Source organism: Chanodichthys erythropterus, unplaced genomic scaffold (assembly GCF_024489055.1).
Source record: "Chanodichthys erythropterus isolate Z2021 unplaced genomic scaffold, ASM2448905v1 ctg000260_np12, whole genome shotgun sequence".
NCBI classification, from domain to species: domain Eukaryota; kingdom Metazoa; phylum Chordata; class Actinopteri; order Cypriniformes; family Xenocyprididae; genus Chanodichthys; species Chanodichthys erythropterus.
This window is the reverse complement of record NW_027125656.1, coordinates 181,569-201,117: the sequence shown is the minus strand read 5'-3', so window position 1 is coordinate 201,117 and position 19,549 is coordinate 181,569. Positions and strand designations below refer to the sequence as shown.

The 19,549-nt window shown below is 49.0% G+C and overlaps 70 non-coding genes across 70 annotated transcripts; all 70 read right to left on the bottom strand.

The window, feature by feature from the left end:
- Positions 1 to 63: 63 nt before the first annotated feature.
- Positions 64 to 136, bottom strand: trnav-aac (transfer RNA valine (anticodon AAC)). Its single transcript has one exon. It is a non-coding gene; the product is annotated as a tRNA-Val (tRNA).
- A 235-nt stretch (positions 137 to 371) lies between these two features.
- trnav-uac (transfer RNA valine (anticodon UAC)) lies at positions 372 to 444 on the bottom strand. Its single transcript has one exon. It is a non-coding gene; the product is annotated as a tRNA-Val (tRNA).
- Positions 445 to 705: 261 nt separating this feature from the next.
- On the bottom strand, positions 706 to 778 carry trnav-cac (transfer RNA valine (anticodon CAC)). Its single transcript has one exon. It is a non-coding gene; the product is annotated as a tRNA-Val (tRNA).
- Positions 779 to 871: 93 nt separating this feature from the next.
- Positions 872 to 944, bottom strand: trnav-aac (transfer RNA valine (anticodon AAC)). Its single transcript has one exon. It is a non-coding gene; the product is annotated as a tRNA-Val (tRNA).
- Positions 945 to 1,200: 256 nt separating this feature from the next.
- On the bottom strand, positions 1,201 to 1,273 carry trnav-cac (transfer RNA valine (anticodon CAC)). Its single transcript has one exon. It is a non-coding gene; the product is annotated as a tRNA-Val (tRNA).
- Positions 1,274 to 1,366: 93 nt separating this feature from the next.
- On the bottom strand, positions 1,367 to 1,439 carry trnav-aac (transfer RNA valine (anticodon AAC)). Its single transcript has one exon. It is a non-coding gene; the product is annotated as a tRNA-Val (tRNA).
- Positions 1,440 to 1,674: 235 nt separating this feature from the next.
- On the bottom strand, positions 1,675 to 1,747 carry trnav-uac (transfer RNA valine (anticodon UAC)). Its single transcript has one exon. It is a non-coding gene; the product is annotated as a tRNA-Val (tRNA).
- A 261-nt stretch (positions 1,748 to 2,008) lies between these two features.
- On the bottom strand, positions 2,009 to 2,081 carry trnav-cac (transfer RNA valine (anticodon CAC)). Its single transcript has one exon. It is a non-coding gene; the product is annotated as a tRNA-Val (tRNA).
- A 121-nt stretch (positions 2,082 to 2,202) lies between these two features.
- Positions 2,203 to 2,275, bottom strand: trnav-aac (transfer RNA valine (anticodon AAC)). The gene has a single exon. It is a non-coding gene; the product is annotated as a tRNA-Val (tRNA).
- A 93-nt stretch (positions 2,276 to 2,368) lies between these two features.
- Positions 2,369 to 2,441, bottom strand: trnav-aac (transfer RNA valine (anticodon AAC)). Its single transcript has one exon. It is a non-coding gene; the product is annotated as a tRNA-Val (tRNA).
- A 235-nt stretch (positions 2,442 to 2,676) lies between these two features.
- On the bottom strand, positions 2,677 to 2,749 carry trnav-uac (transfer RNA valine (anticodon UAC)). Its single transcript has one exon. It is a non-coding gene; the product is annotated as a tRNA-Val (tRNA).
- A 261-nt stretch (positions 2,750 to 3,010) lies between these two features.
- trnav-cac (transfer RNA valine (anticodon CAC)) lies at positions 3,011 to 3,083 on the bottom strand. Its single transcript has one exon. It is a non-coding gene; the product is annotated as a tRNA-Val (tRNA).
- A 121-nt stretch (positions 3,084 to 3,204) lies between these two features.
- On the bottom strand, positions 3,205 to 3,277 carry trnav-aac (transfer RNA valine (anticodon AAC)). Its single transcript has one exon. It is a non-coding gene; the product is annotated as a tRNA-Val (tRNA).
- A 252-nt stretch (positions 3,278 to 3,529) lies between these two features.
- Positions 3,530 to 3,602, bottom strand: trnav-cac (transfer RNA valine (anticodon CAC)). Its single transcript has one exon. It is a non-coding gene; the product is annotated as a tRNA-Val (tRNA).
- A 93-nt stretch (positions 3,603 to 3,695) lies between these two features.
- On the bottom strand, positions 3,696 to 3,768 carry trnav-aac (transfer RNA valine (anticodon AAC)). The gene has a single exon. It is a non-coding gene; the product is annotated as a tRNA-Val (tRNA).
- Positions 3,769 to 4,003: 235 nt separating this feature from the next.
- trnav-uac (transfer RNA valine (anticodon UAC)) lies at positions 4,004 to 4,076 on the bottom strand. The gene has a single exon. It is a non-coding gene; the product is annotated as a tRNA-Val (tRNA).
- Positions 4,077 to 4,337: 261 nt separating this feature from the next.
- On the bottom strand, positions 4,338 to 4,410 carry trnav-cac (transfer RNA valine (anticodon CAC)). The gene has a single exon. It is a non-coding gene; the product is annotated as a tRNA-Val (tRNA).
- Positions 4,411 to 4,503: 93 nt separating this feature from the next.
- trnav-aac (transfer RNA valine (anticodon AAC)) lies at positions 4,504 to 4,576 on the bottom strand. The gene has a single exon. It is a non-coding gene; the product is annotated as a tRNA-Val (tRNA).
- Positions 4,577 to 5,446: 870 nt separating this feature from the next.
- trnav-cac (transfer RNA valine (anticodon CAC)) lies at positions 5,447 to 5,519 on the bottom strand. Its single transcript has one exon. It is a non-coding gene; the product is annotated as a tRNA-Val (tRNA).
- A 259-nt stretch (positions 5,520 to 5,778) lies between these two features.
- trnav-aac (transfer RNA valine (anticodon AAC)) lies at positions 5,779 to 5,851 on the bottom strand. The gene has a single exon. It is a non-coding gene; the product is annotated as a tRNA-Val (tRNA).
- Positions 5,852 to 6,086: 235 nt separating this feature from the next.
- Positions 6,087 to 6,159, bottom strand: trnav-uac (transfer RNA valine (anticodon UAC)). Its single transcript has one exon. It is a non-coding gene; the product is annotated as a tRNA-Val (tRNA).
- A 261-nt stretch (positions 6,160 to 6,420) lies between these two features.
- trnav-cac (transfer RNA valine (anticodon CAC)) lies at positions 6,421 to 6,493 on the bottom strand. Its single transcript has one exon. It is a non-coding gene; the product is annotated as a tRNA-Val (tRNA).
- Positions 6,494 to 6,586: 93 nt separating this feature from the next.
- Positions 6,587 to 6,659, bottom strand: trnav-aac (transfer RNA valine (anticodon AAC)). Its single transcript has one exon. It is a non-coding gene; the product is annotated as a tRNA-Val (tRNA).
- A 256-nt stretch (positions 6,660 to 6,915) lies between these two features.
- On the bottom strand, positions 6,916 to 6,988 carry trnav-cac (transfer RNA valine (anticodon CAC)). Its single transcript has one exon. It is a non-coding gene; the product is annotated as a tRNA-Val (tRNA).
- A 93-nt stretch (positions 6,989 to 7,081) lies between these two features.
- On the bottom strand, positions 7,082 to 7,154 carry trnav-aac (transfer RNA valine (anticodon AAC)). Its single transcript has one exon. It is a non-coding gene; the product is annotated as a tRNA-Val (tRNA).
- Positions 7,155 to 7,406: 252 nt separating this feature from the next.
- Positions 7,407 to 7,479, bottom strand: trnav-cac (transfer RNA valine (anticodon CAC)). Its single transcript has one exon. It is a non-coding gene; the product is annotated as a tRNA-Val (tRNA).
- Positions 7,480 to 7,572: 93 nt separating this feature from the next.
- On the bottom strand, positions 7,573 to 7,645 carry trnav-aac (transfer RNA valine (anticodon AAC)). The gene has a single exon. It is a non-coding gene; the product is annotated as a tRNA-Val (tRNA).
- Positions 7,646 to 7,880: 235 nt separating this feature from the next.
- Positions 7,881 to 7,953, bottom strand: trnav-uac (transfer RNA valine (anticodon UAC)). The gene has a single exon. It is a non-coding gene; the product is annotated as a tRNA-Val (tRNA).
- A 261-nt stretch (positions 7,954 to 8,214) lies between these two features.
- Positions 8,215 to 8,287, bottom strand: trnav-cac (transfer RNA valine (anticodon CAC)). Its single transcript has one exon. It is a non-coding gene; the product is annotated as a tRNA-Val (tRNA).
- A 121-nt stretch (positions 8,288 to 8,408) lies between these two features.
- On the bottom strand, positions 8,409 to 8,481 carry trnav-aac (transfer RNA valine (anticodon AAC)). Its single transcript has one exon. It is a non-coding gene; the product is annotated as a tRNA-Val (tRNA).
- Positions 8,482 to 8,737: 256 nt separating this feature from the next.
- trnav-cac (transfer RNA valine (anticodon CAC)) lies at positions 8,738 to 8,810 on the bottom strand. Its single transcript has one exon. It is a non-coding gene; the product is annotated as a tRNA-Val (tRNA).
- Positions 8,811 to 8,903: 93 nt separating this feature from the next.
- trnav-aac (transfer RNA valine (anticodon AAC)) lies at positions 8,904 to 8,976 on the bottom strand. Its single transcript has one exon. It is a non-coding gene; the product is annotated as a tRNA-Val (tRNA).
- A 235-nt stretch (positions 8,977 to 9,211) lies between these two features.
- trnav-uac (transfer RNA valine (anticodon UAC)) lies at positions 9,212 to 9,284 on the bottom strand. Its single transcript has one exon. It is a non-coding gene; the product is annotated as a tRNA-Val (tRNA).
- Positions 9,285 to 9,545: 261 nt separating this feature from the next.
- trnav-cac (transfer RNA valine (anticodon CAC)) lies at positions 9,546 to 9,618 on the bottom strand. The gene has a single exon. It is a non-coding gene; the product is annotated as a tRNA-Val (tRNA).
- Positions 9,619 to 9,739: 121 nt separating this feature from the next.
- On the bottom strand, positions 9,740 to 9,812 carry trnav-aac (transfer RNA valine (anticodon AAC)). The gene has a single exon. It is a non-coding gene; the product is annotated as a tRNA-Val (tRNA).
- Positions 9,813 to 9,905: 93 nt separating this feature from the next.
- trnav-aac (transfer RNA valine (anticodon AAC)) lies at positions 9,906 to 9,978 on the bottom strand. The gene has a single exon. It is a non-coding gene; the product is annotated as a tRNA-Val (tRNA).
- A 235-nt stretch (positions 9,979 to 10,213) lies between these two features.
- trnav-uac (transfer RNA valine (anticodon UAC)) lies at positions 10,214 to 10,286 on the bottom strand. Its single transcript has one exon. It is a non-coding gene; the product is annotated as a tRNA-Val (tRNA).
- A 261-nt stretch (positions 10,287 to 10,547) lies between these two features.
- On the bottom strand, positions 10,548 to 10,620 carry trnav-cac (transfer RNA valine (anticodon CAC)). The gene has a single exon. It is a non-coding gene; the product is annotated as a tRNA-Val (tRNA).
- Positions 10,621 to 10,741: 121 nt separating this feature from the next.
- trnav-aac (transfer RNA valine (anticodon AAC)) lies at positions 10,742 to 10,814 on the bottom strand. Its single transcript has one exon. It is a non-coding gene; the product is annotated as a tRNA-Val (tRNA).
- A 234-nt stretch (positions 10,815 to 11,048) lies between these two features.
- trnav-cac (transfer RNA valine (anticodon CAC)) lies at positions 11,049 to 11,121 on the bottom strand. Its single transcript has one exon. It is a non-coding gene; the product is annotated as a tRNA-Val (tRNA).
- Positions 11,122 to 11,214: 93 nt separating this feature from the next.
- trnav-aac (transfer RNA valine (anticodon AAC)) lies at positions 11,215 to 11,287 on the bottom strand. The gene has a single exon. It is a non-coding gene; the product is annotated as a tRNA-Val (tRNA).
- A 235-nt stretch (positions 11,288 to 11,522) lies between these two features.
- Positions 11,523 to 11,595, bottom strand: trnav-uac (transfer RNA valine (anticodon UAC)). The gene has a single exon. It is a non-coding gene; the product is annotated as a tRNA-Val (tRNA).
- Positions 11,596 to 11,856: 261 nt separating this feature from the next.
- Positions 11,857 to 11,929, bottom strand: trnav-cac (transfer RNA valine (anticodon CAC)). Its single transcript has one exon. It is a non-coding gene; the product is annotated as a tRNA-Val (tRNA).
- Positions 11,930 to 12,050: 121 nt separating this feature from the next.
- trnav-aac (transfer RNA valine (anticodon AAC)) lies at positions 12,051 to 12,123 on the bottom strand. The gene has a single exon. It is a non-coding gene; the product is annotated as a tRNA-Val (tRNA).
- An 871-nt stretch (positions 12,124 to 12,994) lies between these two features.
- Positions 12,995 to 13,067, bottom strand: trnav-cac (transfer RNA valine (anticodon CAC)). The gene has a single exon. It is a non-coding gene; the product is annotated as a tRNA-Val (tRNA).
- A 93-nt stretch (positions 13,068 to 13,160) lies between these two features.
- trnav-aac (transfer RNA valine (anticodon AAC)) lies at positions 13,161 to 13,233 on the bottom strand. The gene has a single exon. It is a non-coding gene; the product is annotated as a tRNA-Val (tRNA).
- Positions 13,234 to 13,468: 235 nt separating this feature from the next.
- Positions 13,469 to 13,541, bottom strand: trnav-uac (transfer RNA valine (anticodon UAC)). Its single transcript has one exon. It is a non-coding gene; the product is annotated as a tRNA-Val (tRNA).
- A 261-nt stretch (positions 13,542 to 13,802) lies between these two features.
- trnav-cac (transfer RNA valine (anticodon CAC)) lies at positions 13,803 to 13,875 on the bottom strand. The gene has a single exon. It is a non-coding gene; the product is annotated as a tRNA-Val (tRNA).
- Positions 13,876 to 13,965: 90 nt separating this feature from the next.
- On the bottom strand, positions 13,966 to 14,038 carry trnav-aac (transfer RNA valine (anticodon AAC)). The gene has a single exon. It is a non-coding gene; the product is annotated as a tRNA-Val (tRNA).
- Positions 14,039 to 14,294: 256 nt separating this feature from the next.
- Positions 14,295 to 14,367, bottom strand: trnav-cac (transfer RNA valine (anticodon CAC)). Its single transcript has one exon. It is a non-coding gene; the product is annotated as a tRNA-Val (tRNA).
- A 93-nt stretch (positions 14,368 to 14,460) lies between these two features.
- Positions 14,461 to 14,533, bottom strand: trnav-aac (transfer RNA valine (anticodon AAC)). The gene has a single exon. It is a non-coding gene; the product is annotated as a tRNA-Val (tRNA).
- A 234-nt stretch (positions 14,534 to 14,767) lies between these two features.
- On the bottom strand, positions 14,768 to 14,840 carry trnav-cac (transfer RNA valine (anticodon CAC)). The gene has a single exon. It is a non-coding gene; the product is annotated as a tRNA-Val (tRNA).
- Positions 14,841 to 14,933: 93 nt separating this feature from the next.
- trnav-aac (transfer RNA valine (anticodon AAC)) lies at positions 14,934 to 15,006 on the bottom strand. The gene has a single exon. It is a non-coding gene; the product is annotated as a tRNA-Val (tRNA).
- A 235-nt stretch (positions 15,007 to 15,241) lies between these two features.
- Positions 15,242 to 15,314, bottom strand: trnav-uac (transfer RNA valine (anticodon UAC)). Its single transcript has one exon. It is a non-coding gene; the product is annotated as a tRNA-Val (tRNA).
- Positions 15,315 to 15,575: 261 nt separating this feature from the next.
- Positions 15,576 to 15,648, bottom strand: trnav-cac (transfer RNA valine (anticodon CAC)). The gene has a single exon. It is a non-coding gene; the product is annotated as a tRNA-Val (tRNA).
- Positions 15,649 to 15,769: 121 nt separating this feature from the next.
- On the bottom strand, positions 15,770 to 15,842 carry trnav-aac (transfer RNA valine (anticodon AAC)). The gene has a single exon. It is a non-coding gene; the product is annotated as a tRNA-Val (tRNA).
- A 93-nt stretch (positions 15,843 to 15,935) lies between these two features.
- On the bottom strand, positions 15,936 to 16,008 carry trnav-aac (transfer RNA valine (anticodon AAC)). Its single transcript has one exon. It is a non-coding gene; the product is annotated as a tRNA-Val (tRNA).
- A 256-nt stretch (positions 16,009 to 16,264) lies between these two features.
- Positions 16,265 to 16,337, bottom strand: trnav-cac (transfer RNA valine (anticodon CAC)). Its single transcript has one exon. It is a non-coding gene; the product is annotated as a tRNA-Val (tRNA).
- Positions 16,338 to 16,430: 93 nt separating this feature from the next.
- On the bottom strand, positions 16,431 to 16,503 carry trnav-aac (transfer RNA valine (anticodon AAC)). Its single transcript has one exon. It is a non-coding gene; the product is annotated as a tRNA-Val (tRNA).
- Positions 16,504 to 16,737: 234 nt separating this feature from the next.
- Positions 16,738 to 16,810, bottom strand: trnav-cac (transfer RNA valine (anticodon CAC)). The gene has a single exon. It is a non-coding gene; the product is annotated as a tRNA-Val (tRNA).
- A 93-nt stretch (positions 16,811 to 16,903) lies between these two features.
- Positions 16,904 to 16,976, bottom strand: trnav-aac (transfer RNA valine (anticodon AAC)). The gene has a single exon. It is a non-coding gene; the product is annotated as a tRNA-Val (tRNA).
- Positions 16,977 to 17,211: 235 nt separating this feature from the next.
- On the bottom strand, positions 17,212 to 17,284 carry trnav-uac (transfer RNA valine (anticodon UAC)). Its single transcript has one exon. It is a non-coding gene; the product is annotated as a tRNA-Val (tRNA).
- A 261-nt stretch (positions 17,285 to 17,545) lies between these two features.
- Positions 17,546 to 17,618, bottom strand: trnav-cac (transfer RNA valine (anticodon CAC)). The gene has a single exon. It is a non-coding gene; the product is annotated as a tRNA-Val (tRNA).
- A 93-nt stretch (positions 17,619 to 17,711) lies between these two features.
- Positions 17,712 to 17,784, bottom strand: trnav-aac (transfer RNA valine (anticodon AAC)). The gene has a single exon. It is a non-coding gene; the product is annotated as a tRNA-Val (tRNA).
- Positions 17,785 to 18,287: 503 nt separating this feature from the next.
- On the bottom strand, positions 18,288 to 18,360 carry trnav-cac (transfer RNA valine (anticodon CAC)). The gene has a single exon. It is a non-coding gene; the product is annotated as a tRNA-Val (tRNA).
- Positions 18,361 to 18,481: 121 nt separating this feature from the next.
- Positions 18,482 to 18,554, bottom strand: trnav-aac (transfer RNA valine (anticodon AAC)). The gene has a single exon. It is a non-coding gene; the product is annotated as a tRNA-Val (tRNA).
- Positions 18,555 to 18,810: 256 nt separating this feature from the next.
- trnav-cac (transfer RNA valine (anticodon CAC)) lies at positions 18,811 to 18,883 on the bottom strand. The gene has a single exon. It is a non-coding gene; the product is annotated as a tRNA-Val (tRNA).
- A 93-nt stretch (positions 18,884 to 18,976) lies between these two features.
- On the bottom strand, positions 18,977 to 19,049 carry trnav-aac (transfer RNA valine (anticodon AAC)). Its single transcript has one exon. It is a non-coding gene; the product is annotated as a tRNA-Val (tRNA).
- A 234-nt stretch (positions 19,050 to 19,283) lies between these two features.
- On the bottom strand, positions 19,284 to 19,356 carry trnav-cac (transfer RNA valine (anticodon CAC)). Its single transcript has one exon. It is a non-coding gene; the product is annotated as a tRNA-Val (tRNA).
- Positions 19,357 to 19,449: 93 nt separating this feature from the next.
- trnav-aac (transfer RNA valine (anticodon AAC)) lies at positions 19,450 to 19,522 on the bottom strand. Its single transcript has one exon. It is a non-coding gene; the product is annotated as a tRNA-Val (tRNA).
- Positions 19,523 to 19,549: the final 27 nt, after the last annotated feature.

Below are 19,549 nucleotides of genomic sequence, written 5' to 3'. Positions count from 1 at the left end.
AAAAGAGTGCTAAATCCTCCTAGCGTCGCAAACAGTGCATATTTTCTGTCAAAAGCCAAGCGCTGTTTCTGCTCGGTTTCGAACCGAGGACCTTTCGCGTGTTAGGCGAACGTGATGACCACTACACTACAGAAACCTCACATTGCTCGCCGGTGCTTTTTCGAACACAGGATCGTCCCATGATCTGCCCCGTGAGCAGAGTGACAGTCAATGCAAATTCCACAAACAGGACAGAGCTCCTTCGGCATGACAGTCTGCCTAGAGCTCCTTAGTACGATTGCCATCACCCAGCTCAAAAGTAAGGACTCTGTAGCGTGGACATCCTCTTACTGGAGAGCCATTTTAGAATGTATATTTCAAAAACCTCCACTTGTTTCCGCCCAGTTTCGAACTGGGGACCTTTCGCGTGTAAAGCGAACGTGATAACCACTACACTACGGAAACCTGAGGGCGAATGCATTCCGATCGTTTTTAGCGCACGCTTGTCGACAACGACTGAAACGACAGACTGAGCAGTGCTCTTAAACCGGCAAAGGGCTGCTACTTTTAGTAGCAAACCAACTGTTTTGCCATTACAGGAGACCTCACTGGTCGTTTGTTTTATTTTCGTTCTCTTTTGAAGAGTTTACACCGCAAATTGCGCAGCAAGAGTGCCGATCTGCTCAAAAGAAATCCCCTCAGGAAATTTTGGCAAAAGCGACTCACTGTTTCCGCCCAGTTTCGAACTGGGGACCTTTCGCGTGTGAGGCGAACGTGATAACCACTACACTACGGAAACCTGTCAGGTGCGGCCACCGAGAGAAGACTTAAAAGAGTGCTAAATCCTCCTAGCGTCGCAAACAGTGCATATTTTCTGTCAAAAGCCAAGCGCTGTTTCTGCTCGGTTTCGAACCGAGGACCTTTCGCGTGTTAGGCGAACGTGATGACCACTACACTACAGAAACCTCACAACGGCCCTCGGGTGCTTTTTCAAAGACAGGATCGTCCCATGATCTGCCCCGCAAGCAGAGCGAGAGAGAGGGAGAGAGAGACCGTCTGTGTAAATTCCACAAACAACAGGAGAGCGCACATTCAGAATGACAGTCTGCATAGAGCTCCTTTTTACGATTGCCTTCAGCCAGCTAAAAGGTAAGGTCTTTGGAGCATGGACATCCTCTTACTGGAGAGCCATTTCAGCATGTGTCTTAAAAAACCTCCGTTTGTTTCCGCCCAGTTTCGAACTGGGGACCTTTCGCGTGTGAGGCGAACGTGATAACCACTACACTACGGAAACCTGTCGCGTGCTGCCACCGAGAGAAGACTTAAAAGAGTGCTAAATCCTCCTAGCGTCGCAAACAGTGCATATTTTCTGTCAAAAGCCAAGCGCTGTTTCTGCTCGGTTTCGAACCGAGGACCTTTCGCGTGTTAGGCGAACGTGATGACCACTACACTACAGAAACCTCACATTGCTCGCCGGTGCTTTTTCGAACACAGGATCGTCCCATGATCTGCCCCGCGAGCAGAGTGACAGTCAATGCAAATTCCACAAACAGGACAGAGCTCCTTCGGCATGACAGTCTGCCTAGAGCTCCTTAGTACGATTGCCATCACCCAGCTCAAAAGTAAGGACTCTGTAGCGTGGACATCCTCTTACTGGAGAGCCATTTTAGAATGTATATTTCAAAAACCTCCACTTGTTTCCGCCCAGTTTCGAACTGGGGACCTTTCGCGTGTAAAGCGAACGTGATAACCACTACACTACGGAAACCTGAGGGCGAATGCATTCCGATCGTTTTTAGCGCACGCTTGTCGACAACGACTGAAACGACAGACTGAGCAGTGCTCTTAAACCGGCAAAGGGCTGCTACTTTTAGTAGCAAACCAACTGTTTTGCCATTACAGGAGACCTCACTGGTCGTTTGTTTTATTTTCGTTCTCTTTTGAAGAGTTTACACCGCAAATTGCGCAGCAAGAGTGCCGATCTGCTCAAAAGAAATCCCCTCAGGAAATTTTGGCAAAAGCGACTCACTGTTTCCGCCCAGTTTCGAACTGGGGACCTTTCGCGTGTGAGGCGAACGTGATAACCACTACACTACGGAAACCTGTCTTTTGGAAGCAGACAGAAAGCTTCTGGTGCATACTTCTTAAAAGGGGTAAAAGGAAGATGAGGTAAATCCTACTGGTGTCGCAAACAGTTTATATTTTCTGTCAAAAGCCAAGCGTTGTTTCTGCTCGGTTTCGAACCGAGGACCTTTCGCGTGTTAGGCGAACGTGATGACCACTACACTACAGAAACCTGTCACGTGCGGCCACCGAGAGAAGACTTAAAAGAGTGCTAAATCCTCCTAGCGTCGCAAACAGTGCATATTTTCTGTCAAAAGCCAAGCGCTGTTTCTGCTCGGTTTCGAACCGAGGACCTTTCGCGTGTTAGGCGAACGTGATGACCACTACACTACAGAAACCTCACATTGCTCGCCGGTGCTTTTTCGAACACAGGATCGTCCCATGATCTGCCCCGCGAGCAGAGTGACAGTCAATGCAAATTCCACAAACAGGACAGAGCTCCTTCGGCATGACAGTCTGCCTAGAGCTCCTTAGTACGATTGCCATCACCCAGCTCAAAAGTAAGGACTCTGTAGCGTGGACATCCTCTTACTGGAGAGCCATTTTAGAATGTATATTTCAAAAACCTCCACTTGTTTCCGCCCAGTTTCGAACTGGGGACCTTTCGCGTGTAAAGCGAACGTGATAACCACTACACTACGGAAACCTGAGGGCGAACGCATTCCGATCGTTTTTAGCGCACGCTTGTCGACAACGACTGAAACGACAGACTGAGCAGTGCTCTTAAACCGGCAAAGGGCTGCTACTTTTAGTAGCAAACCAACTGTTTTGCCATTACAGGAGACCTCACTGGTCGTTTGTTTTATTTTCGTTCTCTTTTGAAGAGTTTACACCGCAAATTGCGCAGCAAGAGTGCCGATCTGCTCAAAAGAAATCCCCTCAGGAAATTTTGGCAAAAGCGACTCACTGTTTCCGCCCAGTTTCGAACTGGGGACCTTTCGCGTGTGAGGCGAACGTGATAACCACTACACTACGGAAACCTGTCTTTTGGAAGCAGACAGAAAGCTTCTGGTGCATACTTCTTAAAAGGGGTAAAAGGAAGATGAGGTAAATCCTACTGGTGTCGCAAACAGTTTATATTTTCTGTCAAAAGCCAAGCGTTGTTTCTGCTCGGTTTCGAACCGAGGACCTTTCGCGTGTTAGGCGAACGTGATGACCACTACACTACAGAAACCTCACATCGCTCGCCAGTGCTTTTTCGAACACAGGATCATCCCATGATCTGCCCCGCAAGCAGAGCGAGAGAGAGGGAGAGAGAGACCGTCTGTGTAAATTCCACAAACAGGACAGAGCTCCTTCGGCATGACAGTCTGCCTAGAGCTCCTTAGTACGATTGCCATCACCCAGCTCAAAAGTAAGGTCTTTGGAGCGTGGACATCCTCTTACTGGAGAGCCATTTCAGCATGTGTCTTAAAAAACCTCAGTTTGTTTCCGCCCAGTTTCGAACTGGGGACCTTTCGCGTGTGAGGCGAACGTGATAACCACTACACTACGGAAACCTGTCGCGTGCTGCCACCGAGAGAAGACTTAAAAGAGTGCTAAATCCTCCTAGCGTCGCAAACAGTGCATATTTTCTGTCAAAAGCCAAGCGCTGTTTCTGCTCGGTTTCGAACCGAGGACCTTTCGCGTGTTAGGCGAACGTGATGACCACTACACTACAGAAACCTCACATTGCTCGCCGGTGCTTTTTCGAACACAGGATCGTCCCATGATCTGCCCCGCGAGCAGAGTGACAGTCAATGCAAATTCCACAAACAGGACAGAGCTCCTTCGGCATGACAGTCTGCCTAGAGCTCCTTAGTACGATTGCCATCACCCAGCTCAAAAGTAAGGACTCTGTAGCGTGGACATCCTCTTACTGGAGAGCCATTTTAGAATGTATATTTCAAAAACCTCCACTTGTTTCCGCCCAGTTTCGAACTGGGGACCTTTCGCGTGTAAAGCGAACGTGATAACCACTACACTACGGAAACCTGAGGGCAAATGCATTCCGATCGTTTTTAGCGCACGCTTGTCGACAACGACTGAAACGACAGACTGAGCAGTGCTCTTAAACCGGCAAAGGGCTGCTACTTTTAGTAGCAAACCAACTGTTTTGCCATTACAGGAGACCTCACTGGTCGTTTGTTTTATTTTCGTTCTCTTTTGAAGAGTTTACACCGCAAATTGCGCAGCAAGAGTGCCGATCTGCTCAAAAGAAATCCCCTCAGGAAATTTTGGCAAAAGCGACTCACTGTTTCCGCCCAGTTTCGAACTGGGGACCTTTCGCGTGTGAGGCGAACGTGATAACCACTACACTACGGAAACCTGTCAGGTGCAGCCACCGAGAGAAGACTTAAAAGAGTGCTAAATCCTCCTAGCGTCGCAAACAGTGCATATTTTCTGTCAAAAGCCAAGCGCTGTTTCTGCTCGGTTTCGAACCGAGGACCTTTCGCGTGTTAGGCGAACGTGATGACCACTACACTACAGAAACCTCACAACGGCCCTCGGGTGCTTTTTCAAAGACAGGATCGTCCCATGATCTGCCCCGCAAGCAGAGCGAGAGAGAGGGAGAGAGAGACCGTCTGTGTAAATTCCACAAACAACAGGAGAGCGCACATTCAGAATGACAGTCTGCATAGAGCTCCTTTTTACGATTGCCTTCAGCCAGCTAAAAGGTAAGGTCTTTGGAGCATGGATATCCTCTTACTGGAGAGCCATTTCAGCATGTGTCTTAAAAAACCTCCGTTTGTTTCCGCCCAGTTTCGAACTGGGGACCTTTCGCGTGTGAGGCGAACGTGATGACCACTACACTACAGAAACCTCACATCGCTCGCCAGTGCTTTTTCGAACACAGGATCATCCCATGATCTGCCCCGCGAGCAGAGTGACAGTCAATGCAAATTCCACAAACAGGACAGAGCTCCTTCTGCATGACAGTCTGCCTAGAGCTCCTTAGTACGATTGCCATCACCCAGCTCAAAGGTAAGGTCTTTGGAGCATGGACATCCTCTTACTGGAGAGCCATTTCAGCATGTGTCTTAAAAAACCTCAGTTTGTTTCCGCCCAGTTTCGAACCGAGGACCTTTCTCGTGTTAGGCGAACGTGATGAACACTACACTACAGAATCCTCACATTGCTCGCCGGTGCTTTTTCGAACACAGGATCGTCCCATGATCTGCCCCGCGAGCAGAGTGACAGTCAATGCAAATTCCACAAACAGGACAGAGCTCCTTCTGCATGACAGTCTGCCTAGAGCTCCTTAGTACGATTGCCATCACCCAGCTCAAAAGTAAGGTCTTTGGAGCGTGGACATCCTCTTACTGGAGAGCCATTTCAGCATGTGTCTTAAAAAACCTCAGTTTGTTTCCGCCCAGTTTCGAACTGGGGACCTTTCGCGTGTGAGGCGAACGTGATAACCACTACACTACGGAAACCTGTCACGTGCGGTTACCGAGAGAAGACTTAAAAGAGTGCTAAATCCTCCTAGCGTCGCAAACAGTGCATATTTTCTGTCAAAAGCCAAGCGCTGTTTCTGCTCGGTTTCGAACCGAGGACCTTTCGCGTGTTAGGCGAACGCGATGACCATTACACTACGGAAACCTGTCACGTGCGGTTACCGAGAGAAGACTTAAAAGAGTGCTAAATCCTCCTAGCGTCGCAAACAGTGCATATTTTCTGTCGAAAGCCAAGCGCTGTTTCTGCTCGGTTTCGAACCGAGGACCTTTCGCGTGTTAGGCGAACGTGATGACCACTACACTACAGAAACCTCACATTGCTCGCCGGTGCTTTTTCGAACACAGCATCGTCCCATGATCTGCCCCGTGAGCAGAGTGACAGTCAATGCAAATTCCACAAACAGGACAGAGCTCCTTCGGCATGACAGTCTGCCTAGAGCTCCTTAGTACGATTGCCATCACCCAGCTCAAAAGTAAGGACTCTGTAGCGTGGACATCCTCTTACTGGAGAGCCATTTTAGAATGTATATTTCAAAAACCTCCACTTGTTTCCGCCCAGTTTCGAACTGGGGACCTTTCGCGTGTAAAGCGAACGTGATAACCACTACACTACGGAAACCTGAGGGCGAATGCATTCCGATCGTTTTTAGCGCACGCTTGTCGACAACGACTGAAACGACAGACTGAGCAGTGCTCTTAAACCGGCAAAGGGCTGCTACTTTTAGTAGCAAACCAACTGTTTTGCCATTACAGGAGACCTCACTGGTCGTTTGTTTTATTTTCGTTCTCTTTTGAAGAGTTTACACCGCAAATTGCGCAGCAAGAGTGCCGATCTGCTCAAAAGAAATCCCCTCAGGAAATTTTGGCAAAAGCGACTCACTGTTTCCGCCCAGTTTCGAACTGGGGACCTTTCGCGTGTGAGGCGAACGTGATAACCACTACACTACGGAAACCTGTCAGGTGCGGCCACCGAGAGAAGACTTAAAAGAGTGCTAAATCCTCCTAGCGTCGCAAACAGTGCATATTTTCTGTCAAAAGCCAAGCGCTGTTTCTGCTCGGTTTCGAACCGAGGACCTTTCGCGTGTTAGGCGAACGTGATGACCACTACACTACAGAAACCTCACAACGGCCCTCGGGTGCTTTTTCAAAGACAGGATCGTCCCATGATCTGCCCCGCAAGCAGAGCGAGAGAGAGGGAGAGAGAGACCGTCTGTGTAAATTCCACAAACAACAGGAGAGCGCACATTCAGAATGACAGTCTGCATAGAGCTCCTTTTTACGATTGCCTTCAGCCAGCTAAAAGGTAAGGTCTTTGGAGCATGGACATCCTCTTACTGGAGAGCCATTTCAGCATGTGTCTTAAAAAACCTCCGTTTGTTTCCGCCCAGTTTCGAACTGGGGACCTTTCGCGTGTGAGGCGAACGTGATAACCACTACACTACGGAAACCTGTCACGTGCGGCTACCGAGAGAAGACTTAAAAGAGTGCTAAATCCTCCTAGCGTCGCAAACAGTGCATATTTTCTGTCAAAAGCCAAGCGCTGTTTCTGCTCGGTTTCGAACCGAGGACCTTTCGCGTGTTAGGCGAACGTGATGACCACTACACTACAGAAACCTCACATCGCTCGCCAGTGCTTTTTCGAACACAGGATCATCCCATGATCTGCACCGCAAGCAGAGCGAGAGAGAGGGAGAGAGAGACAGTCAATGCAAATTCCACAAACAGGACAGAGCTCCTTCGGCATGACAGTCTGCCTAGAGCTCCTTAGTACGATTGCCATCACCCAGCTCAAAAGTAAGGTCTTTGGAGCGTGGACATCCTCTTACTGGAGAGCCATTTCAGCATGTGTCTTAAAAAACCTCAGTTTGTTTCCGCCCAGTTTCGAACTGGGGACCTTTCGCGTGTGAGGCGAACGTGATAACCACTACACTACGGAAACCTGTCGCGTGCTGCCACCGAGAGAAGACTTAAAAGAGTGCTAAATCCTCCTAGCGTCGCAAACAGTGCATATTTTCTGTCAAAAGCCAAGCGCTGTTTCTGCTCGGTTTCGAACCGAGGACCTTTCGCGTGTTAGGCGAACGTGATGACCACTACACTACAGAAACCTCACATTGCTCGCCGGTGCTTTTTCGAACACAGGATCGTCCCATGATCTGCCCCGCGAGCAGAGTGACAGTCAATGCAAATTCCACAAACAGGACAGAGCTCCTTCGGCATGACAGTCTGCCTAGAGCTCCTTAGTACGATTGCCATCACCCAGCTCAAAAGTAAGGACTCTGTAGCGTGGACATCCTCTTACTGGAGAGCCATTTTAGAATGTATATTTCAAAAACCTCCACTTGTTTCCGCCCAGTTTCGAACTGGGGACCTTTCGCGTGTAAAGCGAACGTGATAACCACTACACTACGGAAACCTGAGGGCGAATGCATTCCGATCGTTTTTAGCGCACGCTTGTCGACAACGACTGAAACGACAGACTGAGCAGTGCTCTTAAACCGGCAAAGGGCTGCTACTTTTAGTAGCAAACCAACTGTTTTGCCATTACAGGAGACCTCACTGGTCGTTTGTTTTATTTTCGTTCTCTTTTGAAGAGTTTACACCGCAAATTGCGCAGCAAGAGTGCCGATCTGCTCAAAAGAAATCCCCTCAGGAAATTTTGGCAAAAGCGACTCACTGTTTCCGCCCAGTTTCGAACTGGGGACCTTTCGCGTGTGAGGCGAACGTGATAACCACTACACTACGGAAACCTGTCTTTTGGAAGCAGACAGAAAGCTTCTGGTGCATACTTCTTAAAAGGGGTAAAAGGAAGATGAGGTAAATCCTCCTCGTGTCGCAAACAGTGCATATTTTCTGTCAAAAGCCAAGCGCTGTTTCTGCTCGGTTTCGAACCGAGGACCTTTCGCGTGTTAGGCGAACGTGATGACCACTACACTACAGAAACCTCACAACGGCCCTCGGGTGCTTTTTCAAAGACAGGATCGTCCCATGATCTGCCCCGCAAGCAGAGCGAGAGAGAGGGAGAGAGAGACCGTCTGTGTAAATTCCACAAACAACAGGAGAGCGCACATTCAGAATGACAGTCTGCATAGAGCTCCTTTTTACGATTGCCTTCAGCCAGCTAAAAGGTAAGGTCTTTGGAGCATGGACATCCTCTTACTGGAGAGCCATTTCAGCATGTGTCTTAAAAAACCTCCGTTTGTTTCCGCCCAGTTTCGAACTGGGGACCTTTCGCGTGTGAGGCGAACGTGATAACCACTACACTACGGAAACCTGTCGCGTGCTGCCACCGAGAGAAGACTTAAAAGAGTGCTAAATCCTCCTAGCGTCGCAAACAGTGCATATTTTCTGTCAAAAGCCAAGCGCTGTTTCTGCTCGGTTTCGAACCGAGGACCTTTCGCGTGTTAGGCGAACGTGATGACCACTACACTACAGAAACCTCACATTGCTCGCCGGTGCTTTTTCGAACACAGGATCGTCCCATGATCTGCCCCGCGAGCAGAGTGACAGTCAATGCAAATTCCACAAACAGGACAGAGCTCCTTCGGCATGACAGTCTGCCTAGAGCTCCTTAGTACGATTGCCATCACCCAGCTCAAAAGTAAGGACTCTGTAGCGTGGACATCCTCTTACTGGAGAGCCATTTTAGAATGTATATTTCAAAAACCTCCACTTGTTTCCGCCCAGTTTCGAACTGGGGACCTTTCGCGTGTAAAGCGAACGTGATAACCACTACACTACGGAAACCTGAGGGCGAATGCATTCCGATCGTTTTTAGCGCACGCTTGTCGACAACGACTGAAACGACAGACTGAGCAGTGCTCTTAAACCGGCAAAGGGCTGCTACTTTTAGTAGCAAACCAACTGTTTTGCCATTACAGGAGACCTCACTGGTCGTTTGTTTTATTTTCGTTCTCTTTTGAAGAGTTTACACCGCAAATTGCGCAGCAAGAGTGCCGATCTGCTCAAAAGAAATCCCCTCAGGAAATTTTGGCAAAAGCGACTCACTGTTTCCGCCCAGTTTCGAACTGGGGACCTTTCGCGTGTGAGGCGAACGTGATAACCACTACACTACGGAAACCTGTCTTTTGGAAGCAGACAGAAAGCTTCTGGTGCATACTTCTTAAAAGGGGTAAAAGGAAGATGAGGTAAATCCTACTGGTGTCGCAAACAGTTTATATTTTCTGTCAAAAGCCAAGCGTTGTTTCTGCTCGGTTTCGAACCGAGGACCTTTCGCGTGTTAGGCGAACGTGATGACCACTACACTACAGAAACCTGTCACGTGCGGCCACCGAGAGAAGACTTAAAAGAGTGCTAAATCCTCCTAGCGTCGCAAACAGTGCATATTTTCTGTCAAAAGCCAAGCGCTGTTTCTGCTCGGTTTCGAACCGAGGACCTTTCGCGTGTTAGGCGAACGTGATGACCACTACACTACAGAAACCTCACATTGCTCGCCGGTGCTTTTTCGAACACAGGATCGTCCCATGATCTGCCCCGCGAGCAGAGTGACAGTCAATGCAAATTCCACAAACAGGACAGAGCTCCTTCGGCATGACAGTCTGCCTAGAGCTCCTTAGTACGATTGCCATCACCCAGCTCAAAAGTAAGGACTCTGTAGCGTGGACATCCTCTTACTGGAGAGCCATTTTAGAATGTATATTTCAAAAACCTCCACTTGTTTCCGCCCAGTTTCGAACTGGGGACCTTTCGCGTGTAAAGCGAACGTGATAACCACTACACTACGGAAACCTGAGGGCGAACGCATTCCGATCGTTTTTAGCGCACGCTTGTCGACAACGACTGAAACGACAGACTGAGCAGTGCTCTTAAACCGGCAAAGGGCTGCTACTTTTAGTAGCAAACCAACTGTTTTGCCATTACAGGAGACCTCACTGGTCGTTTGTTTTATTTTCGTTCTCTTTTGAAGAGTTTACACCGCAAATTGCGCAGCAAGAGTGCCGATCTGCTCAAAAGAAATCCCCTCAGGAAATTTTGGCAAAAGCGACTCACTGTTTCCGCCCAGTTTCGAACTGGGGACCTTTCGCGTGTGAGGCGAACGTGATAACCACTACACTACGGAAACCTGTCTTTTGGAAGCAGACAGAAAGCTTCTGGTGCATACTTCTTAAAAGGGGTAAAAGGAAGATGAGGTAAATCCTACTGGTGTCGCAAACAGTTTATATTTTCTGTCAAAAGCCAAGCGTTGTTTCTGCTCGGTTTCGAACCGAGGACCTTTCGCGTGTTAGGCGAACGTGATGACCACTACACTACAGAAACCTCACATCGCTCGCCAGTGCTTTTTCGAACACAGGATCATCCCATGATCTGCCCCGCGAGCAGAGTGACAGTCAATGCAAATTCCACAAACAGGACAGAGCTCCTTCGGCATGACAGTCTGCCTAGAGCTCCTTAGTACGATTGCCATCACCCAGCTCAAAAGTAAGGTCTTTGGAGCGTGGACATCCTCTTACTGGAGAGCCATTTCAGCATGTGTCTTAAAAAACCTCAGTTTGTTTCCGCCCAGTTTCGAACTGGGGACCTTTCGCGTGTGAGGCGAACGTGATAACCACTACACTACGGAAACCTGTCGCGTGCTGCCACCGAGAGAAGACTTAAAAGAGTGCTAAATCCTCCTAGCGTCGCAAACAGTGCATATTTTCTGTCAAAAGCCAAGCGCTGTTTCTGCTCGGTTTCGAACCGAGGACCTTTCGCGTGTTAGGCGAACGTGATGACCACTACACTACAGAAACCTCACATTGCTCGCCGGTGCTTTTTCGAACACAGGATCGTCCCATGATCTGCCCCGCGAGCAGAGTGACAGTCAATGCAAATTCCACAAACAGGACAGAGCTCCTTCGGCATGACAGTCTGCCTAGAGCTCCTTAGTACGATTGCCATCACCCAGCTCAAAAGTAAGGACTCTGTAGCGTGGACATCCTCTTACTGGAGAGCCATTTTAGAATGTATATTTCAAAAACCTCCACTTGTTTCCGCCCAGTTTCGAACTGGGGACCTTTCGCGTGTAAAGCGAACGTGATAACCACTACACTACGGAAACCTGAGGGCAAATGCATTCCGATCGTTTTTAGCGCACGCTTGTCGACAACGACTGAAACGACAGACTGAGCAGTGCTCTTAAACCGGCAAAGGGCTGCTACTTTTAGTAGCAAACCAACTGTTTTGCCATTACAGGAGACCTCACTGGTCGTTTGTTTTATTTTCGTTCTCTTTTGAAGAGTTTACACCGCAAATTGCGCAGCAAGAGTGCCGATCTGCTCAAAAGAAATCCCCTCAGGAAATTTTGGCAAAAGCGACTCACTGTTTCCGCCCAGTTTCGAACTGGGGACCTTTCGCGTGTGAGGCGAACGTGATAACCACTACACTACGGAAACCTGTCTTTTGGAAGCAGACAGAAAGCTTCTGGTGCATACTTCTTAAAAGGGGTAAAAGGAAGATGAGGTAAATCCTCCTAGCGTCGCAAACAGTGCATATTTTCTGTCAAAAGCCAAGCGCTGTTTCTGCTCGGTTTCGAACCGAGGACCTTTCGCGTGTTAGGCGAACGTGATGACCACTACACTACAGAAACCTCACAACGGCCCTCGGGTGCTTTTTCAAAGACAGGATCGTCCCATGATCTGCCCCGCAAGCAGAGCGAGAGAGAGGGAGAGAGAGACCGTCTGTGTAAATTCCACAAACAACAGGAGAGCGCACATTCAGAATGACAGTCTGCATAGAGCTCCTTTTTACGATTGCCTTCAGCCAGCTAAAAGGTAAGGTCTTTGGAGCATGGATATCCTCTTACTGGAGAGCCATTTCAGCATGTGTCTTAAAAAAACCTCCGTTTGTTTCCGCCCAGTTTCGAACTGGGGACCTTTCGCGTGTGAGGCGAACGTGATAACCACTACACTACAGAAACCTCACATCGCTCGCCAGTGCTTTTTCGAACACAGGATCATCCCATGATCTGCCCCGCGAGCAGAGTGACAGTCAATGCAAATTCCACAAACAGGACAGAGCTCCTTCGGCATGACAGTCTGCCTAGAGCTCCTTCGTACGATGGCCTTCACCGGTCTCAAAAGTAAGGTCTTTGGAGCGTGGACATCCTCTTACTGGAGAGCCATTTCAGCATGTGTCTTAAAAAACCTCCGTTTGTTTCCGCCCAGTTTCGAACTGGGGACCTTTCGCGTGTTAGGCGAACGTGATGACCACTACACTACAGAAACCTCACATCGCTCGCCAGTGCTTTTTCGAACACAGGATCATCCCATGATCTGCCCCGCGAGCAGAGTGACAGTCAATGCAAATTCCACAAACAGGACAGAGCTCCTTCTGCATGACAGTCTGCCTAGAGCTCCTTAGTACGATTGCCATCACCCAGCTCAAAAGTAAGGTCTTTGGAGCGTGGACATCCTCTTACTGGAGAGCCATTTCAGCATGTGTCTTAAAAAACCTCAGTTTGTTTCCGCCCAGTTTCGAACTGGGGACCTTTCGCGTGTGAGGCGAACGTGATAACCACTACACTACGGAAACCTGTCACGTGCGGTTACCGAGAGAAGACTTAAAAGAGTGCTAAATCCTCCTAGCGTCGCAAACAGTGCATATTTTCTGTCAAAAGCCAAGCGCTGTTTCTGCTCGGTTTCGAACCGAGGACCTTTCGCGTGTTAGGCGAACGTGATGACCACTACACTACAGAAACCTCACATTGCTCGTCGGTGCTTTTTCGAACACAGGATCGTCCCATGATCTGCCCCGTGAGCAGAGTGACAGTCAATGCAAATTCCACAAACAGGACAGAGCTCGTTCGGCATGACAGTCTGCCTAGAGCTCCTTAGTACGATTGCCATCACCCAGCTCAAAAGTAAGGACTCTGTAGCGTGGACATCCTCTTACTGGAGAGCCATTTTAGAATGTATATTTCAAAAACCTCCACTTGTTTCCGCCCAGTTTCGAACTGGGGACCTTTCGCGTGTAAAGCGAACGTGATAACCACTACACTACGGAAACCTGAGGGCGAATGCATTCCGATCGTTTTTAGCGCACGCTTGTCGACAACGACTGAAACGACAGACTGAGCAGTGCTCTTAAACCGGCAAAGGGCTGCTACTTTTAGTAGCAAACCAACTGTTTTGCCATTACAGGAGACCTCACTGGTCGTTTGTTTTATTTTCGTTCTCTTTTGAAGAGTTTACACCGCAAATTGCGCAGCAAGAGTGCCGATCTGCTCAAAAGAAATCCCCTCAGGAAATTTTGGCAAAAGCGACTCACTGTTTCCGCCCAGTTTCGAACTGGGGACCTTTCGCGTGTGAGGCGAACGTGATAACCACTACACTACGGAAACCTCTCGTGCCACACCGAGAGAAGACTTAAAAGAGTGCTAAATCCTCCTAGCGTCGCAAACAGTGCATATTTTCTGTCAAAAGCCAAGCGCTGTTTCTGCTCGGTTTCGAACCGAGGACCTTTCGCGTGTTAGGCGAACGTGATGACCACTACACTACAGAAACCTCACAACGGCCCTCGGGTGCTTTTTCAAAGACAGGATCGTCCCATGATCTGCCCCGCAAGCAGAGCGAGAGAGAGGGAGAGAGAGACCGTCTGTGTAAATTCCACAAACAACAGGAGAGCGCACATTCAGAATGACAGTCTGCATAGAGCTCCTTTTTACGATTGCCTTCAGCCAGCTAAAAGGTAAGGTCTTTGGAGCATGGACATCCTCTTACTGGAGAGCCATTTCAGCATGTGTCTTAAAAAACCTCCGTTTGTTTCCGCCCAGTTTCGAACTGGGGACCTTTCGCGTGTGAGGCGAACGTGATAACCACTACACTACGGAAACCTGTCACGTGCGGTTACCGAGAGAAGACTTAAAAGAGTGCTAAATCCTCCTAGCGTCGCAAACAGTGCATATTTTCTGTCAAAAGCCAAGCGCTGTTTCTGCTCGGTTTCGAACCGAGGACCTTTCGCGTGTTAGGCGAACGTGATGACCACTACACTACAGAAACCTCACATCGCTCGCCAGTGCTTTTTCGAACACAGGATCATCCCATGATCTGCCCCGCGAGCAGAGTGACAGTCAATGCAAATTCCACAAACAGGACAGAGCTCCTTCGGCATGACAGTCTGCCTAGAGCTCCTTAGTACGATTGCCATCACCCAGCTCAAAAGTAAGGTCTTTGGAGCGTGGACATCCTCTTACTGGAGAGCCATTTCAGCATGTGTCTTAAAAAACCTCAGTTTGTTTCCGCCCAGTTTCGAACTGGGGACCTTTCGCGTGTGAGGCGAACGTGATAACCACTACACTACGGAAACCTGTCGCGTGCTGCCACCGAGAGAAGACTTAAAAGAGTGCTAAATCCTCCTAGCGTCGCAAACAGTGCATATTTTCTGTCAAAAGCCAAGCGCTGTTTCTGCTCGGTTTCGAACCGAGGACCTTTCGCGTGTTAGGCGAACGTGATGACCACTACACTACAGAAACCTCACATTGCTCGCCGGTGCTTTTTCGAACACAGGATCGTCCCATGATCTGCCCCGCGAGCAGAGTGACAGTCAATGCAAATTCCACAAACAGGACAGAGCTCCTTCGGCATGACAGTCTGCCTAGAGCTCCTTAGTACGATTGCCATCACCCAGCTCAAAAGTAAGGACTCTGTAGCGTGGACATCCTCTTACTGGAGAGCCATTTTAGAATGTATATTTCAAAAACCTCCACTTGTTTCCGCCCAGTTTCGAACTGGGGACCTTTCGCGTGTAAAGCGAACGTGATAACCACTACACTACGGAAACCTGAGGGCGAATGCATTCCGATCGTTTTTAGCGCACGCTTGTCGACAACGACTGAAACGACAGACTGAGCAGTGCTCTTAAACCGGCAAAGGGCTGCTACTTTTAGTAGCAAACCAACTGTTTTGCCATTACAGGAGACCTCACTGGTCGTTTGTTTTATTTTCGTTCTCTTTTGAAGAGTTTACACCGCAAATTGCGCAGCAAGAGTGCCGATCTGCTCAAAAGAAATCCCCTCAGGAAATTTTGGCAAAAGCGACTCACTGTTTCCGCCCAGTTTCGAACTGGGGACCTTTCGCGTGTGAGGCGAACGTGATAACCACTACACTACGGAAACCTGTCTTTTGGAAGCAGACAGAAAGCTTCTGGTGCATACTTCTTAAAAGGGGTAAAAGGAAGATGAGGTAAATCCTACTGGTGTCGCAAACAGTTTATATTTTCTGTCAAAAGCCAAGCGTTGTTTCTGCTCGGTTTCGAACCGAGGACCTTTCGCGTGTTAGGCGAACGTGATGACCACTACACTACAGAAACCTGTCACGTGCGGCCACCGAGAGAAGACTTAAAAGAGTGCTAAATCCTCCTAGCGTCGCAAACAGTGCATATTTTCTGTCAAAAGCCAAGCGCTGTTTCTGCTCGGTTTCGAACCGAGGACCTTTCGCGTGTTAGGCGAACGTGATGACCACTACACTACAGAAACCTCACAACGGCCCTCGGGTGCTTTTTCCAAGACAGGATCGTCCCATGATCTGCCCCGCAAGCAGAGCGAGAGAGAGGGAGAGAGAGACCGTCTGTGTAAATTCCACAAACAACAGGAGAGCGCACATTCAGAATGACAGTCTGCATAGAGCTCCTTTTTACGATTGCCTTCAGCCAGCTAAAAGGTAAGGTCTTTGGAGCATGGACATCCTCTTACTGGAGAGCCATTTCAGCATGTGTCTTAAAAAACCTCCGTTTGTTTCCGCCCAGTTTCGAACTGGGGACCTTTCGCGTGTGAGGCGAACGTGATAACCACTACACTACGGAAACCTGTCACGTGCGGCCACCGAGAGAAGACTTAAAAGAGTGCTAAATCCTCCTAGCGTCGCAAACAGTGCATATTTTCTGTCAAAAGCCAAGCGCTGTTTCTGCTCGGTTTCGAACCGAGGACCTTTCGCGTGTTAGGCGAACGTGATGACCACTACACTACAGAAACCTCACATCGCTCGCCAGTGCTTTTTCGAACACAGGATCATCCCATGATCTGCCCCGCGAGCAGAGTGACAGTCAATGCAAATTCCACAAACAGGACAGAGCTCCTTCGGCATGACAGTCTGCCTAGAGCTCCTTAGTACGATTGCCATCACCCAGCTCAAAAGTAAGGTCTTTGGAGCGTGGACATCCTCTTACTGGAGAGCCATTTCAGCATGTGTCTTAAAAAACCTCAGTTTGTTTCCGCCCAGTTTCGAACTGGGGACCTTTCGCGTGTGAGGCGAACGTGATAACCACTACACTACGGAAACCTGTCGCGTGCTGCCACCGAGAGAAGACTTAAAAGAGTGCTAAATCCTCCTAGCGTCGCAAACAGTGCATATTTTCTGTCAAAAGCCAAGCGCTGTTTCTGCTCGGTTTCGAACCGAGGACCTTTCGCGTGTTAGGCGAACGTGATGACCACTACACTACAGAAACCTCACATTGCTCGCCGGTGCTTTTTCGAACACAGGATCGTCCCATGATCTGCCCCGCGAGCAGAGTGACAGTCAATGCAAATTCCACAAACAGGACAGAGCTCCTTCGGCATGACAGTCTGCCTAGAGCTCCTTAGTACGATTGCCATCACCCAGCTCAAAAGTAAGGACTCTGTAGCGTGGACATCCTCTTACTGGAGAGCCATTTTAGAATGTATATTTCAAAAACCTCCACTTGTTTCCGCCCAGTTTCGAACTGGGGACCTTTCGCGTGTAAAGCGAACGTGATAACCACTACACTACGGAAACCTGAGGGCGAATGCATTCCGATCGTTTTTAGCGCACGCTTGTCGACAACGACTGAAACGACAGACTGAGCAGTGCTCTTAAACCGGCAAAGGGCTGCTACTTTTAGTAGCAAACCAACTGTTTTGCCATTACAGGAGACCTCACTGGTCGTTTGTTTTATTTTCGTTCTCTTTTGAAGAGTTTACACCGCAAATTGCGCAGCAAGAGTGCCGATCTGCTCAAAAGAAATCCCCTCAGGAAATTTTGGCAAAAGCGACTCACTGTTTCCGCCCAGTTTCGAACTGGGGACCTTTCGCGTGTGAGGCGAACGTGATAACCACTACACTACGGAAACCTGTCAGGTGCGGCCACCGAGAGAAGACTTAAAAGAGTGCTAAATCCTCCTAGCGTCGCAAACAGTGCATATTTTCTGTCAAAAGCCAAGCGCTGTTTCTGCTCGGTTTCGAACCGAGGACCTTTCGCGTGTTAGGCGAACGTGATGACCACTACACTACAGAAACCTCACATTGCTCGCCGGTGCTTTTTCGAACACAGGATCGTCCCATGATCTGCCCCGCGAGCAGAGTGTCAGTCAATGCAAATTCCACAAACAGGATCTGCCTAGAGCTCCTTAGTACGATTGCCATCACCCAGCTCAAAAGTAAGGACTCTGTAGCGTGGACATCCTCTTACTGGAGAGCCATTTTAGAATGTATATTTCGAGTTTCGAACTGGGGACCTTCGAACGTGATAACCACTACACTACGGAAACCTGAGAGCATTCCGATCGTTTTTAGCGCATTGTCGACAACGACTGAAACGACAGACTGAGCAGTGCTCTTAAACCGGCAAAGGGCTGCTACTTTTAGTAGCAAACCAACTGTTTTGCCATTACAGGAGACCTCACTGGTCGTTTGTTTTATTTTCGTTCTCTTTTGAAGAGTTTACACCGCAAATTGCGCAGCAAGAGTGCCGATCTGCTCAAAAGAAATCCCCTCAGGAAATTTTGGCAAAAGCGACTCACTGTTTCCGCCCAGTTTCGAACTGGGGACCTTTCGCGTGTGAGGCGAACGTGATAACCACTACACTACGGAAACCTGTCTTTTGGAAGCAGACAGAAAGCTTCTGGTGCATACTTCTTAAAAGGGGTAAAAGGAAGATGAGGTAAATCCTACTGGTGTCGCAAACAGTTTATATTTTCTGTCAAAAGCCAAGCGTTGTTTCTGCTCGGTTTCGAACCGAGGACCTTTCGCGTGTTAGGCGAACGTGATGACCACTACACTACAGAAACCTCACAACGGCCCTCGGGTGCTTTTTCAAAGACAGGATCGTCCCATGATCTGCCCCGCAAGCAGAGCGAGAGAGAGGGAGAGAGAGACCGTCTGTGTAAATTCCACAAACAACAGGAGAGCGCACATTCAGAATGACAGTCTGCATAGAGCTCCTTTTTACGATTGCCTTCAGCCAGCTCAAAGGTAAGGTCTTTGGAGCGTGGACATCCTCTTACTGGAGAGCCATTTCAGCATGTGTCTTAAAAAACCTCCGTTTGTTTCCGCCCAGTTTCGAACTGGGGACCTTTCGCGTGTGAGGCGAACGTGATAACCACTACACTACGGAAACCTGTCAGGTGCGGCCACCGAGAGAAGACTTAAAAGAGTGCTAAATCCTCCTAGCGTCGCAAACAGTGCATATTTTCTGTCAAAAGCCAAGCGCTGTTTCTGCTCGGTTTCGAACCGAGGACCTTTCGCGTGTTAGGCGAACGTGATGACCACTACACTACAGAAACCTCACATTGCTCGCCGGTGCTTTTTCGAACACAGGATCATCCCATGATCTGCCCCGCGAGCAGAGTGACAGTCAATGCAAATTCCACAAACAGGACAGAGCTCCTTCGGCATGACAGTCTGCCTAGAGCTCCTTAGTACGATTGCCATCACCCAGCTCAAAAGTAAGGTCTTTGGAGCGTGGACATCCTCTTACTGGAGAGCCATTTCAGCATGTGTCTTAAAAAACCTCAGTTTGTTTCCGCCCAGTTTCGAACTGGGGACCTTTCGCGTGTGAGGCGAACGTGATAACCACTACACTACGGAAACCTGTCACGTGCTGCCACCGAGAGAAGACTTAAAAGAGTGCTAAATCCTCCTAGCGTCGCAAACAGTGCATATTTTCTGTCAAAAGCCAAGCGCTGTTTCTGCTCGGTTTCGAACCGAGGACCTTTCGCGTGTTAGGCGAACGTGATGACCACTACACTACAGAAACCTCACATTGCTCGCCGGTGCTTTTTCG